The sequence below is a fragment of the Ranitomeya imitator genome, chromosome 2 (assembly GCF_032444005.1).
Source record: "Ranitomeya imitator isolate aRanImi1 chromosome 2, aRanImi1.pri, whole genome shotgun sequence".
Classification (NCBI taxonomy): Eukaryota; Metazoa; Chordata; class Amphibia; order Anura; family Dendrobatidae; genus Ranitomeya; species Ranitomeya imitator.
Window position 1 is genome coordinate 698,316,750 of NC_091283.1, and position 22,251 is coordinate 698,339,000.

Sequence of the window (22,251 nt, forward strand, 5' to 3'; positions counted from 1 at the left end):
CCCGCATAGCAGTATGCTCTGGCACTGACAGATTGAACAAACGACCTTTAGGAAATTTACTGCCAGGAATCAAATCTATAGCACAATCGCAATCCCTGTGAGGAGGAAGCGAATTGAGCTTAGGCTCCTCAAAAACATCCCGATAATCAGACAAAAATACAGGAACCTCAGAAAGAGTAGATGAAGCGATAGAAATCGGAGGTGCATCATCATGAACCCCCTGACATCCCCAGCTTAACACAGACATCGTTTTCCAGTCCAAGACTGGGTTATGAGTTTGTAACCATGGCAGACCAAGCACTAAGACATCATGTAAATTATACAGTACCAGGAAGCGAATCACCTCCTGATGAACGGGAGTCATACGCATGGTCACGTGTGTCCAGTACTGAGGTTTATTCATAGCCAAAGGTGTAGAGTCAATTCCTTTCAAAGGAATAGGGACTTCCAGAGGCTCCAGACTAAACCCACAGCGGTTGGCAAATGACCAATCCATAAGACTCAGGGCAGCGCCTGAATCCACATAGGCATCGACGGAAATGGCTGATAATGAACAAATCAGAGTCACAGACAGAATGAACTTAGACTGTAAAGTACTAATGGCAACAGACTTATCAACCTTTTTTGTGCGTTTAGAGCATGCTGATATAACATGAGCTGAATCACCACAATAAAAACACAACCCATTTTTCCGCCTATAGTTTTGCCGTTCACTTCTGGACTGAATTCTATCACATTGCATTGTGTCAGGTGCCTGTTCAGAAGACACCGCCAAATGGTGCACAGGTTTGCGCTCCCGTAAACGCCGATCAATCTGAATAGCCATAGTCATAGACTCATTCAGACCTGTAGGCGCCGGGAACCCCACCATAACATCTTTAATGGCCTCAGAAAGGCCATCTCTGAATTTTGCAGCCAGAGCGCACTCATTCCACTGACTAAGCACCGACCATTTCCGAAATTTCTGACAATATATTTCTGCTTCATCTTGCCCCTGAGAGAGAGCCAATAAAGCTTTTTCAGCCTGAATCTCTAGGTTAGGTTCCTCATAGAGCAAACCCAATGCCAGAAAAAACGCATCCACATTGAGCAACGCAGGATCCCCTGGTGCCAATGCAAATGCCCAATTCTGAGGGTCACCCCGCAGGAAAGATATTACAATTTTGACTTGCTGAGCAGGGTCTCCAGAGGAGCGAGATTTCAAAGAAAGAAACAACTTGCAATTGTTCCTAAAATTCAGAAAACTAGATCTATCTCCAGAAAAAAACTCTGGGATAGGAATTCTAGGTTCAGACATAGGAGCATGTACAACAAAATCTTGTATATTTTGAACCTTAGCAGCAAGATTATTCAGGCTGGAAGCCAAACTCTGGACGTCCATGATAAACAGCTGAGGTCAGAGCCATTCAAGGATTAAGAGGAGGTAAGACGCAGCCAGGCTGCAATTAAGGCTAGGCAGCAAACTCTGAGGAAAGGAAAAAAAAAAAAAACTTCCTCAGACTACTTTTCCTCCTACTTCAGCCAATACGATTACCACTTTTCGGGCCGGCGATACTGTCATGATCCCAATGGCAGGGGATCACAAAAGGACAAGCACACAAAAAACAGAACAAGCTCTAGGGTGATGGAAACTGAGCTGACCGCGATCCTGAACCTAATTCACAACACTAGCAGTAGCCGGGGAACGTGCCTACGATGATTCTAGACGTCTTGCGCCAGCCGAAGGACTAGCTTCCCCTATTAGAAGAAACAAAGACCTCTCTTGCCTCCAGAGAAACACCCCACAGAAATAGCAGCCCCCCACATGTAATGACGGTGAAATGAGAGGAAAGCACATACGTAGTAATGAAAACAGATTCAGCAAAATGAGGCCCGCTAAAACTAGATAGCAGAGGATACAAAAGTGAACTGCGCGGTCAGCGAAAAACCCTACAAAAAACCATCCTGAAATTACCTGAACTCATGTGCCAACTCATGGAACATGAGGAGTAATATCAGCCCACTAGAGCAACCAGCAACAAGGAATCACATAACTGCAAGCTGGACTAAAACAAAAATAAAGCAAAACGTGGAACAGGAAAATCAAAAACTTAGCTTGTCCTGATGATCACAGAAGCGGAAAGCAGAGGCAACAAGACACACTGATTACATTGATCGCCGGCGAGGAAATGACAAGAAAGCCAGGTTAAATAGGAAACTCCCATATCCTGATAGAACAGGTGGACACCAGAGACCGCAGAGAACACAAGTCACCCAGTACCATCAGTAACCACCAGAGGGAGCCCAAAAACAGAATCCACAACAGAACCCCCTCATACTCCTCCGAGGCCCGATACGATTCAACAAGCTATCGGAGTGCAGAATCACTCGCGACCCCTCCTTTTGACAATTTAGGGCATGTCGCAACTGCAAATATTGAAAGAACATCTTCTGAGACAAAGGAAACTCAGTCCTAAGTGTCTAGAATGTTTTAATAACATCCCCATCAAGCAAGTGAGACAAGAACCAAATGCTAATGCGTCTCCACTGACCAAACCCCCGCAATCTCATGAGCTCTGCCAACCTAAGATCAAACCAAATCGGCGTATATCTCGTAAATTCCGTTACTCCGTTCCAATACTTAATTTTTTGCCAGACTTTCCCCATCATAGCTATTGTTGGGAATTCTTTGGGGTTAATTCTGAATCTGCCTGCTTCCAGACTGGCTAACAATCGGCCTTTTCCTACCGTGTGTTCAATGATTTTCCACGCTGAAGCTCTCTGTTCCAGTTCTCCCCAACCTACCATATGCTGGCATTGAGATGCTATTATTATTATTATTTATTGTTATAGCGCCATTTATTCCATGATGCTTTACATGTGAGGAGGGGTATACATAATAAAAACAAGTACAATAATGTTAAACAATACAAGTCATAACTGGTACAGGAGGAGTGAGGACCCTGCCCGCGAAGGCTCACAATCTACGAGGGATGGGTGGTATATAGTAAATCCATGAATTGGGGACCGCCAGACCACCCTCATTCTTTGCCCTTTGCAAATGTTCCAATTTGATGTGCGCAAAGCCACCCTTCCAAATTAAGTCCCTAAATAGAGTATTGATCCTATAAATTTACTCTGAGGCAGCCACACTGGAGCATTATGCAATATGTAGAGAAACTGAGGCATAAGTATCATTTTGATCAAATTTACTCTTCCTGCAACCAACAGAAATAGCTTCTTCCAGCCCCCAAATCTTCAGCTGGAACTTCACAAGCAAAGGAGTCAGGTTGAGCACATAGTCTTCTATTTTGCCCGAAACCACGATGCCCAGATATTTAAACTCATGTACCACCCTTAAGGGAACCCCAGGGTCTAGTGTCAGAGGAGCCGCCGCGTCCATGGGCAACAACACAGACTTATCCCAATTAATAGATAATCCGGAAAGAGCCCCAAATTTTTTAATGCTGTTCCTAACAGCCCCCAAAGAATCCTGCGCCTCTTCCAAGAACAGTAACACGTTTTCCGCGTACAGGGCAATCTTTTCTTCATAGTTTCCGTATCTAAATCCCTTTATGTCCCTATCCCTCCGTTTCGCTGCCGCCAAGGGCTCAACAGCAATTGCAAACAGGAGAGGAGACAAGGGGCACTCCTGCCGCGTTCCCCTATATAAAGGGAAATCCCTTTGTAAGCAATTGTTGAATCTCTAATTCTAAGGCCTGTTGTTGGGCCGGAGTGTCCAGTGATGTTATAACAAAATGTTTTGGGGGAGTTCTCAAAAATTCTAATTTTAATCCTGACTCGACTACTCCCATTATCCAGGCGCTAGAAGTTATTCTTTTCCATTCTGCTGAGAAGAACCGTAGTCTTCCCCCTACTGGTAGATCTGTTCTATCTATAATTACGCCTACGTCTTGAGAAAGACGAAGGGTTTTTATAGTATCCACCTTTCTTCTTTTGGTCCGACGTCTCCCAGTCACGATTATATCCCTGCTGGTCTGACTGGAAATTTCTGAAGGGCATGCGTCTCCGGAAGGCATTCCTAAAAGTGGGATTAAATGTTTTAGGAAAACCCTTCTTTCTATCTTCTGCCTTTGCAAGGATGTCATCCAGCACCGGGCCGAATAAGTACTCACCCCTACACGGAATGGAGCACAATTTGGCTTTTGCCTGAGCATCCCCCTTCCAGGTCTTTAGCCAAAGTGCCCGTCGGGCTGCATTTGAGAGACCCGCCGATCTTGCAGCCAATTTCAGGGAATCAATCGAGGCATCCGCTAGATAAGCCGCTCCTTCTCTGACCTGAGACAGGGAGTTTAACAATTTATCCCTGGGTACTTTTGCTTTAAGCTGTTCCTCCAGCTGAGTCACCCAGACCATTACTGATCTTTCTGTACAGGTGCCTGCGATTGCGGGCTTAAAGGCTCCAGATGATGCTTCCCACACCTTCTTAAGGAGCATGTCAGCCTTCCTGTCTGAAGGATCTTTAAGGAGTCCTACATCCTCTAATGGTAGCGAGGCTGTTTTCGAGGTAGAGGCTACTGCCGCATCTACTTTTGGGATCTTCATCCACTGGGATAAGGTGTCATCCTCAAAGGGGTACCTTCTTTTTGCGGCCGAAGGTAAAAACCCTTTATCCAGCTTGTCCCACTCCCGTTTGACCAAATCTTTAATGGTATCTACCACCGGGAAAGCTTTGCGACTTCTCTGGCTCAGCCCTGCGAACATGATCTCCTGGGTTGTTTTCGGTTCTTTACTCTCAGCCACACCCATAGTCGGACGGACTGCCTTAATTAAAGTCTCCATATTATCGGTGGCAAAGCAAGGCCTTCCCTCCTCATCTGAGGAGGATGGTGATGAACTCTCCGAGCACTCGCCCTCTTGCAACGAAGGGCTGGAATCGGATACCATCTCCATACTACTCTTCTCATGCCGCTTAGATTTAAGGGAAGATTTTATTTCTTCCCTAATTACTTCCCTCAAATCCGATACACGGAGGGGAGCCTCTTCCTCTAACGTACGGCATATACACGTCTGACATAATTTCTTTACATAGGTGTCAGGTAGTGGCTCCGTGCATAACGCACACTGCTTATGTTTAGACTTTGAGACCTTCTTCCCCTATAACAAAGCATAGTATAGAAGACAATTGTATCAGCCAGTGGCTCAGATATAACACTCACCACTGCTGATGAAATTAGAGTACCGGTTTCTGAGGGGGTGAGGTGCGACGTGACGTCGGGTGGTGAGGGTCCTGCTGCCCGCGTGCCACATCTCCATTACGAGATCCGCTGCTCCTCCTCTGACCTCCTAACTGTCGGGGTTCGGCGTCTCCTGTGGAAGACATGTTGCCGCACACCACTCACCAAGCGCTGCCTTCTTTTCAAAGGTCTCACGCTCCTCCTCCCGGCCTCCTCCGGAAGTCGTTAGATCACTTCCGGGTCATAAGTGCCGACCTGCTCCCGCAGCGTCGCGCGCGTGTGGACGACCCAGGGCGGCATGCCTTCCCCCGGGAACGCCACTTCGAACGCTCGGCTATGCCGCTCCTTGCCAGACGAGGGGGGAAGCTGAACACAGGACTTCCCCCGACGCTGCTTCCGGGCCCCCGACTCTGCCGTTCTCACCTGGACACCGCACAGAGGCTTGGCGGACCCGGGTAGGTGAACGAGACCTGTAGGCTCCCGCCATACGGACAGGAACCCAAACTGGAGGGCGAGGTGGACCGCCCCTTTTTAACCTGTAGGTTCCTGTCCGGAAGGTGGGCGGATCCCCTCTCTCGTTGTGGGTGCTGTCGTGGCGATAGGAAAAAATTGCTTGCTAAAACATCATTTTTGAGGAAAGAAAAATGATTTTTTATTTTCACGGCTCTGCGTTGTAAACGTCTGTGAAGCACTTGGGGGTTCAAAGTGCTCACCACATATCTAGACAAGTTCCTTGGGGGGTCTAGTTTCCAAAATGGGGTCATTTGTGGGGGTTTCTACTGTTTAGGCACACCAGGGGCTCTGCAAACGCAACGTGACGTCCGCAGACCATTCCATCAAAGTCTGCATTTCAAAATATCACTACTTCACTTCCGAGCCCCAGCATGTGCCTAAACAGTGGTTTACCCCCACATATGGGGTATCAGCGTACTCAGGAGAAACTGGACAACAACTTTTGGGGTCAAATTTCTCCTGTTACCCTTGGGAAAATAAAAAATTGCGGGCTAAAAAATCATTTTTGAGAAAAGAAATTTTTATTTTCATGGCTCTGTGTTATAAACTTCTGTGAAGCACTTGAGGGTTCAAAGTGCTCAGCACACATCTAGATTAGTTCCTTTGGGGGTCTAGTTTCCAAAATGGGGTCATTTGTGGGGGATCTCCAATGTTTAGGCACACAGGGGCTCTCCAAACGCGACATGGTGTCCGCTAATGATTGGAGCTAAAAAGCCAAATGGCGTGCCTTCCCTTCTGAGCCCTGCCATGCGCCCAAACAGTGGTTTACCCCCACATATCGGGTATCTGCGTACTCAGGACAAACTGGACAACAACATTTGTGGTCCAATTTCTCCTATTACCATTGGCAAAATAGGAAATTCCAGGCTAAAAAATCATTTTTGAGAAAAGAAAAATTATTTTTTATTTTCATGGCTCTGCATTATAAACTTCTGTGAAGCACCTGGGGGTTTAAAGTGCTCAGTATGCATCTAGATAAGTTCCTTGGGGGGTCTAGTTTCCAAAATGGGGTCACTTGTGGGGGAGCTCCAATGCATAGGCACACAGGGGCTCTCCAAACGCGACATGGTGTCCGCTAAAAATTGGAGCTAATTTTTCATTCAAAAAGTCAAATGGCGCTCCTTCCCTTCCGAGCCTTACCATGTGCCCAAACAGTGGTTTACCCCCACATGTGAGGTATCGGTGTACTCAGGAGAAATTGCCCAACAAATTTTAGGATCCATTTTATCCTGTTGTCCATGTGAAAATGAAAAAATTGAGGCTAAAAGAATTTTTTTGTGAAAAAAAGTACTTTTTCATTTTTACGGATCAATTTGTGAAGCACCTGGGGGTTTAAAGGGCTCACTATGCATCTAGATAAGTTCCTTGGGGCGTTTAGTTTCCAAAATGGGGTCACTTGTGGGGGAGCTCCAATTTTTAGGCACACGGGGGCTCTCCAAACGTGACATGGTATCCGCTAAAGAGTGCAGCCAATTTTTCATTCAAAAAGTCAAATGGCGCTCCTTCCCTTCCAAGCCTTGCCGTGGGCCCAAACAGTGGTTTACCCCCACATATGAGGTATCAGCGTACTCAGGACAAATTGGACAACAACTTTCTTTGTTCAGTTTCTCCTTTTACCATTGGGAAAAAAAAAAAATTGTTGCTGAAAAATCATTTTTGTGACTAAAAAGTTAAATGTTCATTTTTTCCTTCCATGTTGCTTCTGCTGCTGTGAAGCACCTGAAGGGTTAATAAACTTCTTGAATGTGGTTTTGTGCACCTTGAGGGGTGCAGTTTTTAGAATGGTGTCACTTTTGGGTATTTTTAGCCATATAGACCCCTCAAACTGACTTCAAATGTGAGGTGGTCCCTAAAAAAAATGGTTTTGTAAATTTCGTTGTAAAAATGAGAAATTGCTGGTCAAATTTTAACCCTTATAACTTCCTAGCAAAAAAAAATTTTGTTTCCAAAATTGTGCTGATGTAAAGAAGACGTGTGGGAAATGTTATTTATTAACTATTTTGTGTCACATAACTCTCTGGTTTAACAGAATAAAAATTCAAAATGTGAAAATTGCGAAATTTTCAAAATTTTCGCCAAATTTCTGTTTTTATCACAAATAAACACAGAATTTATTGACCTAAATTTACCATTAACATGAAGCCCAATATGTCACGAAAAAACAATCTCAGAACCGCTAGGATCCATTGAAGCGTTCCTGAGTTATTACCTCATAAAGGGACACTGGTCAGAATTGCAAAAAACGGCAAGGTCTTTAAGGTCAAAATAGGCTGGGTCATGAAGGGGTTAATGAGCCTTTCAGCAATGTCTCCTCATTTTCCACCACTAGATCACCAGGGTTCACGTGTTCCGTGCTGATACAGAAAGTCAATTTTTGGGAAAGGGTGTCTAGGATCCACAAGAAAAATCTTTAAAAAATTAACCACCAATGAGCAAATGCTTGTCAGGCCAGGCACTCCATTACAAGTTTAAGAGACCCACACCCCTACATTGAGCCTACTTCTTAACTCTGTCTCCTGAAATGTGTCCTTTAATTGACACTCGATGACCAGGGTGAATATGCTCTGTACGGTGAATTTTGGGCACGGGGCTGTGATGGCACATTTTTAATTAAAAAAAAGGACCCCACTTTGGGGAATTTGGCATGACATTACATTGGGCCTACTTCTTAACTCTGTCTCCTGTAATGTCTCTTCTTTAACTGCCAATAGATCACCAGAGTAAACGTGCTCTGTACTGTTATAGGCCGGTGAAGTTTGGGCAAGGGGGCTGCAATGGCACTAGTCTATTTTTAAAAAAGGTACCACCATTGGGGAATTGTTTAGCAGCTCATACACTGCATTACAAGTATCAGAGACCCACACCACTACATTGGGCCTACTTCTTAACTCTGTCTCCTGCAATGTCTCTTCTTTAACTGCCAATAGATTCCCAGGGTGAACGTGCTTTGCACTGTTATAGGTTGTTGAATTTTGTGATGGCAATAGTATATTTTTAAAAAAGGTACCCCCCATTGGTGAAACCACATCCCTGTTGGCAAAGACTTCATAACATTTGTGTACCTTAAAGAACTCACTTAAAAAGCTCCTTTTTGTGTTGCCCGGTTGCTCACATTGGACACAATACACTTCATATAAATTTGATAAAGCAATGCTGTTAGTTTGGCTCAGTAGTTCATTAAAAAATATCCACTATATTACTATATTTCTCTCCTTGAGAGCCATAACTTTGGCTGCTTCAAATGTACAAAAGGCGAATATACCAATGGTGATTTGGAATCCAGATTAAAATACTGTATACCGAATGTATTCAGACAATCACATAGCTGCATTTCTTGTACAACATTTACAGATGTGACAGACAATGCTTATAGTGACATAATCCTGAGAAATGTTTGTTTATTCACTTCACAAACAGTTTTAAGCCTCTATATGTTTGCTGTTTGTCATTGTAAAACATGAAGGTTACTGAAACTATGCCAGTGGTGGTTTGATCTAAATCCTTGTTGCTTTTATTTTCAAAAGGGGTTTATGGCCCCTCGTCTGATGACTCCATGATATCTCAGTATCATCCAACCTTGAAAAGTAGCCACTTGAAGGTCTGGGTGAAACTAGAGTTACTACATAGTGTAAGTCACTATATAAGACCAGAGAAACAAGACTAAGACAGATGCCAAAACTTGGGTACCTGTACATGTACAGTGTGCTGATACCTGCATAATTGGGGACGCCCATGCAGTGTAGGTAATCTCCCAGGGGTTCTCTGTCTTGGTGTTGCTTCTCTGATATTCCAAATGGATGACGTTTAAAAGCCTATTGGTGATGGTCTAAGTATACTGTATGTAGTTAATCTTCATATATGCGAAATTACTATATGTATTTAATCCTTATATGTACTTATTAACCTTTGTATGTTAACATATACAAAAGTGTACGCACTCACACTACTCAATCATACTATTCCTTGACTTTTGTAGTTTGCAATAAAATTGCATTAGATTGCAAGTACTAGCCTTATTCAAAGCTGCATCTGAACCTTAGTGTTAAAAACATGACAAATAAAATTGCCAAATTCTCCTGTAAATAATTCTGCAAAGAGGGAACCATGGGGGGCGTGGCTATGTAGCCGAGCAGAGAAGACGTGTCTGGCTGGAGCTCCTGTGATCCTGATATAAATCCTGCAATATACTCACCCAGGAGGGTTCCTTCGGCTGCCGTTGTGTTCCCCTGGATACCTGGAGGCATCCGGCTTCAGATGAGGTGTTCGGTGCAGCTCCAGCTGGGTGAGTGCCGGGGAAGCCAGGACGTTGGACGGGTCTTGAAGGAGACGGCGGCCATTTTACCTGCCGCATGCGCCAGCGGTGAAGGACATGGAGCAGCGGCACTCGGCTCAAGGGGAGTTAGCTGGATGCAGGCAAAGCTTTGAGAGGTACGAGAGGGGAACTGTGCGGTGTGAGCTGTGAGAAACGGGCCCTGTGCTCCCCCCATCCTCAATACGGTATAGTGCTTGATAGTTCCAGTGTCTGCTCCCAAACGGATGTATCTCCCTCCGCTCCCACCATTCAGAGTGTAACTGCGGACACTGTGGTGCCTGGTGGGTGGTTGACCTGCCGAGCACCACACAGAGATTGAGATATAGATAAATTCACCGCATACAAACATTGTTTGGAGGAGGACTCTATATCTCTTGATAAACATTGAGCTTTATTTATCCCGGCTTTGTCCCCCTTAGGCTACGTTCACATTAGCGTTTTGCATGTTTGCGTCGGGCGACGCAGCGGCGACGCATGCGTCATGCGCCCCTATATTTAACATGGGGGACGCAGGAACATGCGTTGTGCTGCATTGTGCGACGCATGCGTTTTTTTTGCCGCAAGTGTCGGGCGCAGAAAATGCAACAAGTTGCATTTTTCTTGCGTCCAAATTTCGGCAAAAGACGACGCATGCGTCGCAAAATGCAGTGTTTTTGCATGCGTTTTGGTGCGTTTTTATTTGCGTTGTGCGTTGCGTCGCCGACGCAGCGGCACACAACGCAAATGTGAACGTAGCCTTACTTGCACCTCCCCCTCAGGGTAATAAGTGCAGCAGCTGCAATTAATCCTTGGCGCCACAAGCTGCTTCCTCCGTAAGGATCTTCTGTAGGCTGTGTAGATACTTACACAGATTTATTTGCTCTGCAACACATTGCTGCATTAACTAAGTAGTGACTGTATTTAATTATAGTGCAACAGTGCCTGGACCTTATTTCACAAAACCTCGGGTGCAACTGAAAAGTTGAGAAAATATGCACAACCTGACCCCCCTGATAACCTGCGGTCGAATAAAAATAATTCACCTGGGGCCAAGACTGCTAGTCAGCCAAAAAAACGTGCTTCTGATAGTGAGAAGGATGGAGATCAGGAGGATTAAACTTTGAAACAAACGTCCGAGCAGTTAATGCAGGCTATATCACTAACCAGGACATCCTTAACTGGGAAAATAGAGGAGGTTCACTCTGAGGTGGGACGCCTGCGACAGGACATGCAATCTATGAGGGGCCGCATTGCAGAGGTGGAGTCCCCGGTATCACTCCTGGAAGACAACTCTGTGCCCATGGAAATAAATTGACAAAAGTGGCTGGCTCTATAAATGCCTGGAAGCAAAAGGCGGATGACCTGGAAAATAGACTACGTCGGAATAATATCCGCATTATTGGACTCCCAGAAAGCTCAGAGGGTCAGCAACCGGAACAATTCCTGGAGAGTTGGCTTAAAGATACTTTGGGAGACAAATTCACCTCTACCTTCTCTGTGGAAAGGGCTCACAGAGTACCAACAAAACCTCTTCCCCCGGGCGCCACACCGAGACCCTTTTTGGCGCGCCTTTTGAATTGCAGGGATAGAGATGCAGTGCTTCGCAAGGCAAGACAAAAAAGCCCCATAAAATTTAATAATGCCACTATATCAATATTCCCGGATTTCTCTATGGAATTGCAGAAACAACGTGCCCAATTCAGGGAGATAAAGAAACAACTCAGGGAAAACAACATTTTATGTTCAATGATTTATCCAGCCCGTCTCAAGATTATTTACAAGGGTTCTTCCTCTTTCTTTATGACCCCAGCAGAAGCCAAAGATTGGATGCGATCTCATGTGGGAGCGAATGGGGGGGGGGAATCCTAAATTACCTGCCGTCTTTACATATAGATGCTCCGGAAATGGAACTCTTTCACTGGGTTTTCTTCTCCTTTTACTTTTTCTTCCATTTTTAATGATAAGAGCTCTTTCCGCCAAAGTCCAAGAAAACAACTATACCGGACTCTGCTTTCAGAGATGGTACCCTCTTTTTTTTTGGACAGCGATAGGAGCAAGAAACTTTGCTCCCTCTTGAAGCGTATTTTGCTTTATCTTGTTTTAGTATTGTTGGTTATATAGGAATTGTTGCCATGTTTTTTTCCATTGTATACCAGAAATGTGATTGGCGTGACAATGTGTATTATTTGTGGATGAGGGGGTATGGTGTTATGAAAGGTAATTCAGTACCACAATGGACATAGAGGTCAGCGCACATACAGTGACCTGACAATAACCAAAAAACAAGAACGAGCTCTGAGACGTGGGAACTCTGTTGACCGCAATCCCTAATCCTCTCCAACCACACTAAAGGCAGCCGTGGATTGCACCTAATGCTTCCTATGCAACTCGGCACGGCCTGAGAAACTAGCTAGCCTGAAGATAGAAAATAAGCCTACCTTGCCTCAGAGAAATACCCCAAAGGAAAAGGCAGCCCCCACATATAATGACTGTGAGTTAAGATGAAAAGACAAACGTAGAGATGAAATAGATTTAGCAAAGTGAGGCCCAACTTTCTGAACAGAGCGAGGATAGGAAAGGTAACTTTGCGGTCAACACAAAACCCTACAAACAACCACGCAAAGGGGGCAAAAAGACCCTCCGTACCGAACTAACGGCACGGAGGTACACCCTCTGCGTCCCAGAGCTTCCAGCAAGCAGAAAAAAAACTAATTGACAAGCTGGACAGAAAAAAACAGCAAATAAATAGCAAGAGGAACTTAGCTATGCAGAGCAGCAGGCCACAGGAACGATCCAGGGGGAAACAAGTCCAATACTAGAACATTGACTGGAGGCCAGGATTAAAGCACTAGGTGGAGTTAAATAGAGCAGCACCTAACGACTTCACCACACACCTGAGGAAGGAAACTCAGAAGCCGCAGTACCACTTTCCTCCACCAACGGAAGCTCACAGAGAGAACCAGCCGAAGTACCACTTGTGACCACAGGAGGGAGCTCTGCCACAGAATTCACAACAGTATGGCATCTGATCTTACATGTTTGACCTGGAATGTGAGAGGTCTTAGATCACCCCGAAAGAGAGTTATAGTATTTTCTCAAATAAGACGTCACCATCCTCATATTGTAACCCTAGTTGAAACACACTTGACCAGAGACACGGCCCGTTATGTACAGAAACTGTGGGTACAATGGTCTGTACATACATTCCATACTAGTTATTCTAGGGGGTCACTTTATTAATTCATAAGGATGTTAGATGGGAGGTTGGGAAGGTACGGAGGGATCCTGAGGGCCGGTTTAGCTTTGTACATGCGTGGATTAACTTGAAAGACTATGTTTTAATTTGTATATACAACCCCCCTCCTGCTAATATGTCCATCATAAAATAGGCACTGAGTTTTGCTCTGAATTATCCGGATGCATATATCTTATGCATGGGAGACTTCTATTTGGTTATGGACGAGGGCCTTGATATTCTCAGGCTGGATGGCGAGGTTTTGGGCGTGACTCCCTCCCCTTCCCGTTTGTCCACATTCATGGAGGGTAGTGGGTGGCTAGATCTGTGGAGAATACGTCATCCGGATGTAAAAGAATACACCTGCCACTCGTCCGTTAGATGCACCCTATTCCGCTTGGATTATGTTTTTGGCTCTAGTAACTTGGCGATGTGGGTGGGGGAGATAGAACATGGACACGGGGCATTTCAGACCATAGCCCAGTAATACTTAAGCTCAACTTTGGTCAGACAAGACATAATGCGGTCTGGAAACTAAATCCATTCTGGCTCAAGCTGATAGGCCCTAATGATAGAACTATAGACCAACTAGACTATTTCATAACATCTGACCCGGAGCCACAGAATATAAATATGTTTTGTGATGCTCTTAAGGCGTACTTGAGAGGATGCTTGATCTCTACAATTTCCTACAATAAACGTATGACCTCACGGGAAGATGATGAGATGGAGAGATGACTGAGAGACTCAGAAGAGGCCTATATTACTAGCCAAACCAGCGAGAATAGGGCTGAATGGTTACTTTCCCATAGATTATATACTCAATATGTAGATACTAAGTCTAAACGTAAACTCTTTTTTACTTGACAAGCATAGTTTGAGTTGGGGAATCAATCGAGTAAACTATTAGCATTCATGGTACGACAGCACAATACAACTAATAATATATTTAAAATCCGGAAAACCAGATGGTGCAATAATGACTTCCACAAATGATATTTTTCAGTGCTTTCAGGAATATTATAAAGAGCTGTATCGCTCTCAGGGGGACCTCGATACACCAGGTTGTTTAGACTATTTAACAGACATTGAGTTCCCTACATTGAGCCCTACACAGCAAGCTTTTCAAGATGCAGATTTCACTTTGGAAGAGATTACTGCGGCTATAGCGGATATGGCTTCTGGAAAGGCACCAGGCCCAAACGGGTTCCCCATAAAAATGTATAGACAATACCGGGATATTTTAGCACCGTGTCTTTTGAAGGTGTTTCAAGGGATTTGGAGGGGAAGTTCTTTGCCAGACTCCTATTATGAAGCAAATATTATAGTTTTAAAAAAGGAAGGTAAGGACCCCATGGAATGTGGATCATATTGCCCTATCTCATTGGTAAATGTAGATTATAAAATTTTCACTAAAAAATTAGCCACTAGGTTAAATACGGTAATACAAGACATAATACACCCAGACCAGACCGGATTCATGCCAGGTAAAAATACGTCCATTAATATTAGGAGCGTCCAGTCGGTTGCCCAATATAGCTCACTGGTATTGGAGAATAGATGGGCTTTGGCCTCGCTGGATGCGGCCAAGGCGTTCGACTCCCTTGAATGGCCCTTCCTGTCCGCATGTTTACAGAGATACCAATTTGGCCCCAAATTTAAAAAATGGATCATAGCAATATATATGAAACCTAGAGCCCGGATAATTATTAATAGCTCCATGTTAGAGATATTCTCCCTGAATAGGGGAACCCGACAGGGTTGCACCCTTTCCCCAGCCCTTTTTGGTCTTGCGATTGAAGCACTAGCAATACGTAGGAGATCCACTCCATCCATTAAAGATATTGAGATAGCAGACCACATGGAGGTTATTGACTTATACGCCGATGATATGGTAATATTCATGGATGACGTAGAGGAGACACTGCCACATGTGATCACCACCATAAATAGATTTAGTAAATGCTCGGGATTGTATATAAATTGGGACAAATCCGCCTTGATGCCTCTCTCCCATGTTTTAGCAGATCATCTTAAAGAGTTATCCTTATTGCCAGTGGTGTCCCACTTTAAATATTTAAGGATAATTATACCCAAATACAGCAGAGTTGACCTACAATTTAATGTGCTCCCGTTATTGAATCTAGTCAAGCATAAATTTGCGGTGTGGAGTAAATTACCCTTGTCTGTTTCTGGTCGCATAAATCTGATCAAGATGATATTACTTCCGAAGCTCAATTATTCCCTTTAGCACAGTGCAGTTCCTGTTCCCAGATCCTTTTTTTCAAATCTAAATTCGTTAATCTCATCCTTTATATGGGGGAAAGCCAGGCCTAAACTTAAATTATCTACTTTACATAGATCCAAGCAAATGGAAGATGTGGCGCTACCTGACTTTTTTCTGTATTATTTGGCCGGACAACTTAGGGCTCTGGGTAAGTGGATGCCTGGGGGTCATTTACCAAACTCGGAGAATCATCTGGCCCACACTGTGAAGCTTGATTGCCCATTAGGCTTTTTAGAAATTGATAGACCCAACACCTCTAAATTATTACCAATTCTCTGCTTAGCGAGATTGGTTTGGAGGCAGGTGAAAAGGGCCATTCATTTTGAAGGTATTATAGTCGAAATGCCATTATGGAATCATATGTACTTCCCGAAGCTACTCAACCACCCATCTACTCAATTCTGGACCTCATGGGGTGTTGTTTTCATTAATAATTTGTATGAGCAGGGCGTCTTAATGTCTTTCGAACAGTTACAGACAAAGTATGATATCCCAAGGCCCCAATTCTTCCATTATCTGCAACTCAGATCAGCAATACAATCGTACATGCGCAGAGTAAATGCCGTTATATCATCCCTTCCATTGATAGGGATCCTTAAATCACAGGGGCCCTGGGGTCTTATATCCACATAATACACTCATATGCTGTCCGTAAGTGCGGATTCGGTGGTATTGCCGGTTAAGGAAAAATGGAAACTCCTAGTTCCTGATCTTCAAGATGAGGACTGGGAGACAATTCTTGAATCCCCATCTAGGGTGTCACCTTCAGCCAACAATTAAATGATCCAACTATATATAATACATCAATCATATTTAACCCGTCACGACTATTTAAAATGGGTTGGACAAACTGGTCAGAATGTCTGAGATGCCATATAGGGGAAGCAGATTTTTTACATATGGTCTGCGGATGTCCAGTTATTCAATCCTTTTGGAGTGAGGTGACATCTTTACTAACCTCCCTTGTTCGGTTCCCTGTAAAATGGAGCATCTCACCTATATTACTCTCCTGCCCAGCAGAGCATCTCATCTATAATTCTATATTATTCTCCTGCCCTGCAGAGCATCTCACCTATAATTCTATATTATTCTCATGCCCTGCAGAGCATCTCACCTATAATTCTATATTATTCCCCTGCCCTGCAGAGCATCTCACCTATAATTCTATATTATTCTCCTGCCCTGCAGAGTATCTCACCTATAATTCTATATTATTCTTCTGCCCTGCAGAGCATCTTACATATACCTGCATACTATCCACCTGTCCTGCAGAGCATTTAGCCTATAGCTCTATGCTATTCTCTGTTCTGCAGAGCATCTCACCTATAACTCTCTACTGTTTTCCTGTGGGTATTCATGTGTGTGGGCACTTTTCACATATCATGTGAACACCTTGTACCTGAAATATCATAGATCTGAAACTTTGTGATGCTGCAATTGGCAATTTTCCATATTGGTAATTTTCCATATGGGGAAATTTCTGTGTGGGCAAATTTCTGTGTGGGGAATTTTCCATGTGGGGAATTTTCCGTGTGGGCAATTTTCCGTGTGGAGAATTTTCCGTGTGGGGAATTTTCCGTGTGGGGAATTTTCCATGTGGGGAATTTTCCGTGTGGGGAATTTTCTGTGTGGGCAATTTTCCTGTGGACATTTTTCATGTGGGCAATTTTTCTGTGGCTATTTTTCTGTGGCTATTTTTCTGGTCACCCAAAAAATAGAGAAAATAAGCCGCACAGCCTCTCACAGAGACTAAATCATTCAACTGTCAGTGTTTCAAGAGCCTGGCGTTCACGGGAGGTGCTCGTGTATAAAACAGCAATGAAAATGTCCCATAAAAAAAGAAGCAAAGCACGGCAACACTCACCGATCCTGTGATGCAAAGCTTGTCTTTATTGAAGCTTGTTAGACATAAATCTTCACGGCACGGGGGAGTACAGGGGAGTGAGAGGTGAACAGACGGGGTCACCCCCTTGTACATATCCCCGTTCCTTTGAACCCATTAATAGGTTTATTTGGGGTGAAGAGACATGGGGCACCATGTTAAAATTTTTTTTGACAGAACCGCTTCTTCTGGCAAGGAAAATAATAGCTTTGCGCTGGATGGGAAACAATCACCCATCCCTTAGGGCCTGGATTGAGCTGGTGAATTCAGTTATACCTTATGAATGCACATTATACCAGAATAGGGGTTGCATGGGAAAATTGGAACTCATCATACCTCACCATGTCATCACGGGACAGATAGCATTGCCTCATTATAATAAATGGTAGAATTCTACATTGGTTCGCGCCTCGTTTCAACATTTAAACACAATCAAAATTGAATTGGTTTTGGCAGCAAGACAGTTTTAGAGTTTTATTACAGGTCTGTGGATATACTGTATTACTTTAAGTTTTCTGAGACTGGGTCTATGTACCAAGATATGTGCTGACATGACTTGTGCTATACATTTGTTCTGGCTTGGTTGCAAGCAACATGTATGTCTTATTGTTCTTTGTTCTTTTTATGTGTAATAAACGAATTTGAAAAAAAAAAGATGGAACCATCATACCATTAAAAAATACGAGTGGATTTTCATGGGCCCATCAAAAATGTGAGTTCCAATGCGTAATGGGGTGCATATGACTATGCAGCAGGGCTGTCCTTGCTACCAATGTGTAAAACAAAGGAGTACGGGAGTACAAAATGAATTATGTGAAGTGTATTTTCCTGTGGCCATCCAGTACCTGGGTTCAAAGGCTTATTGGGGTGCATATGACTTGGTAACAGGGCAGGCCTTGCTGTTAATACATAAGAAAACAGTATGGCATGACCAACTGAATAACGTGAAGTGTATTTTCTGTGACCATCCAGTACCTGGGTTCAAAGGCTTATTGGGGTGCATATGACTTGATAGCAGGGCAGGCCTTGCATTCAATGCAACATTTTTTTCAGGAAACCTTCCTGTACCTCTCGTGAAAGAGGTATTGGGGTGCGTCGTAATAACAGCATAGGAGACCCACTGTTTAATAATGGCCCTTTAAGAATATTAATGCCGCCTGATGCCCCTCTAAAAATAGACTCTGTGACTTTGAGTCTCTCCTTCATACATGAAACAAGATGGGTCTGCTTATGTGTCACACACCACATGGCCAGCTAGGGTTGTTATTTGTTACAATGACATTTCCCAGTGAATGCATTTGTAGTGGTTGAAAGCAATGTTAAAGTTGAAAAACGCTTCAAAAACGCTGCGTCTGAACTAAGCCTAAGTGGGGGAGGAAATTATCGGTCTGGGGTTAAATATTTGGCCTTACAGGCAAGTCATTAATCTGCAAAGGTGTGTCCCCTAATGCTGCATATACAATTCTTGAGTATACTTTCTACACACTTTGTAATTTGTTCTGGCTTTCAAGATCTGTGTTTGCTGCAGAGCCAGGACAAGGTATTTTGGTGCCCTAAACAGATGAAGACAATGGCGCCCCCACCACCACCACCACTATCACAGCCCCCAATGAACTCTCAGCTCCCAAGGACAGGAATTGGTCAAAGAGTAAAGGTAAAAAGACCCCTAATACACCTCCTTATTGCCTCTGATAAGTCAGGTAACAAGCTCTGATGACAAAGTATAATACAAATGTTACTGTTTTCACCAAAACATACCAACCAAAGAAAAATAAATTGATGTACTTTAGTGGTGAGTCTCAATAGGGAGTACATTTCCAAAGATATTATAGAATCATTCATTGTTTGTGGACCATTTACACAATACCAGAGACAAATATTGATAGTCATTCCTGACATCTTACAGTGGGTACGGAAAGTATTCAGACCCCTTTAAATTTTTCACTCTTTGTTTGATTGCAGCCATTTGGTAAATTCAAAAAAGTTCATTTGTTTTCACATTAATGTACACTCTGCACCCCATCTGAAAAAATTAGAAATAAAGAAATGTTTGCAAATGTAATAAAAATGAAAAACTGAAATATCGCATGGTCATAAATATTCAGACCCTTTGCTCAGACACTCATATTTAAGTAACATGCTGTCCATTTCCTTGTGGTCCTCCTTGAGATGGTTCTACTCCTTCATTGGAGTCCAGCTGTGTTTAATTAAACTGATAGGACTTGATTTGGAAAAGCTCACATCTGTCTATATAAGACCTCACAGCTCACTGTGCATGTCAGACCAAACGAGAATCATGAGGTCAAAGGAACTGGCCATGGAGCTCAGAGACTGAATTTTGGCAAGCCACAGATCTGGCCAAGGTTGCAACAGAATTTCTGCAGTAGTCAAGGTTCCTAAGAGCACAGTGGCCTCCATAATCATTAAATGGAAGATGTTTTGGACCACCAGAAGTCTTCCTAGACCTGGCTGTCCAGCCAAACTGAGTAATCGTGGGAGAAGAGCCTTGGGGAGAGAGGTAAAGAAGAACCCCAAGATCACTGTGGCTGAGCTCCAGAGATGCATTTGGGAGATGAGAGAAAGTTCCACAAAGTCAACTATCAAGGCAGCACTCTACAAGTAGGGCCTTTATGGCATAGTGGCAGATGGAAGCCTCTCCTCAGTGCAAGACATATGAAAGCCTGCATAGAGTTTGCTAAAAAACACATGAAGGACTCCCAGACTATGAGAATTAAGATTCTCTGGTCTGATGAGACAAAGATAGACCTTTTTGGTGATAATTCTAAGTGGTGTGTGTGGAGAAAACCAGGCACTGCCCAATACAATCCCAAAAGTGAAACTGTCATGGTTAGAACATGTTTAATGTCCTGTTCTCTCTGGGTTAATTTTGCTGGCCTCCCTTTGGATCTGGGAGGGGTATTTATACTCACTCCAGACTAGGATTCCCTGTCAGCTATACTTTCGTCTTGTCTGTGTGCCTGACCCCTGTAGTGTGTGCTCGGTTTGCAATTGTGTTCCTTGCTCTCCGTGCGTTACTCTGCTCATTTGTTCTTTTGGATTTCTGACCTCTGGCTTCTCTTCTGACAATCCCCTGTCTCTCCCCTTTGGTACCTCATGATCTCCTGGTTTTGATCTTAGCTTGTTTGACTACTCTCCTCTGTGTATCGACTCCTCTGCACCCTGGCATCTGGCTCCGCCCCGACCACCTCCCACTCTGTTACATGGTTCAGGTCCTGTTTGTTACCTGGTTAGTAATGCCGTGCAGTGCTCAGCTCCCTTGCTGCTGTATGCCCCTCCCCACAGCAGTAATACACTGGAGTCGTGACAGAAATATGGTGGTTGCAGCATCATGCTATGGAGGTGTTTTTCAGCTGCAGGGACAGGACGACTGGTTGTCATTGAAGGAAACATAAATGTGGCCAAGTACGAGATATCCTGGATGAAAACCTCTTCCAGAGTGCTCTGGACCTCAGACCTGGTCGAAGGTTCAGCTTCCAACGAGACAATCACCCTAAGCACACAGCTAAAATAACAAAGGAGTGGCTTCAGAACAATTCTGTGACCTTTCTTGACTGGCCCAGCCAGAGCCATGACCTAAACCCAATTGAGCATCTCTGGAGAGACCTGAAAATGGCTGTCCAACCTTCACCATCCAACCTGACGGAACTGGAGAGGATCTGCAAGGAAGAATGGCAGTGGAACCCCAAATCCAGGTGTGAAAAACTTGTTGCATCATTCCCAAGAAGACTTATGGCTGTACTAGCTCAAAAGGGTGCTTGTACTCAATACTGAGCAAAGGGTCTGAATACTTATGACCATGTGATATTTCAGTTTTTCTTTTTTATTAAATGTGAAAACATTTCTACATTTCTGTTTTTTTCAGTCAAGATGGGGGTGTAGAGTGTACATTAATGAGAAAAAATTAACTTTTTTAAATTTACCAAATGGCTGCTATGAAACAAAGAGTGAAAAATTTTAAGGGGTATGAATACTTTCCGTACCCACTGTATATTGTAAAACTGCATACATTTTGATTAGAAAAATGATATTTATACAGTAACTAAACTTCATATTCCAATATAAGCCACATTTCTTGATATACCATATTTTTTGGACTATAAGATGCCCCTGACCATACGACGCACCTAGGTTTTAGAGGAGGAAATACAAAAAAAAAATGAAGCAAAAATTGTGGCTAATTGTATACTTAACATCTCCCTTTCTGGTATGCTTGGCTCCCTTATCTCTATTCTGGTATCCAGGGCCCTTCTCTGTCCTGGTATGCATGGCCCCCTCATCCCCATCTTGGCATGCAGGGCCCCCCTTCTCTGTCCTGGTATGCATGGCCCCATACTTATCCTAGTATGATTGTCCCCATCCCCTTCCTGGTATGCAGGGATCCATCCTTATTCTGGTATGCAGGGCTTCCATCTCTGTCCTGGTATACAAGGACCCCATCTCCATCCTGGAATGCACGGCCCATCCTTATCCTGGTATGATTGGCCCCATCCCTATCCTGGTATGTATGGCTCCATCCTTATCCTGGTATGATTGTCCCCATCCCCATCCTGGTATGCTGGGATCCATCCTTATTCTGGTATGCAGGGCTTCAATCTCTGTCCTGGTATACAAGGACCCCATCTCCATCCTGGAATGCATGGCCCCATCCTTATCCTGGTATGATTGGCCCCATCCCTATCCTGATATGTATGGCTCAATCCCTATCCTGGTATGATTGGCCCCCATGCTTATCCTGGTATGATTGGCCCCAACCCCTATCCTGGTATGCAGGGACCCCATCTCCATACTGGTATGCATGGTCCCATCCTTATCCTGGTATGATTGACCCCTTCCTCATCCTGGTAC

General features: G+C 43.9%; 1 protein-coding gene across 2 annotated transcripts in view; it reads left to right on the plus strand.

The window, feature by feature from the left end:
- The window catches only part of LOC138665532 (heparan-alpha-glucosaminide N-acetyltransferase-like), a 1,558,440-nt gene that overhangs the window by 1,330,170 nt on the left and 206,019 nt on the right, over positions 1–22,251 (plus strand). The gene's annotated exons all lie outside the window — the stretch shown is intronic.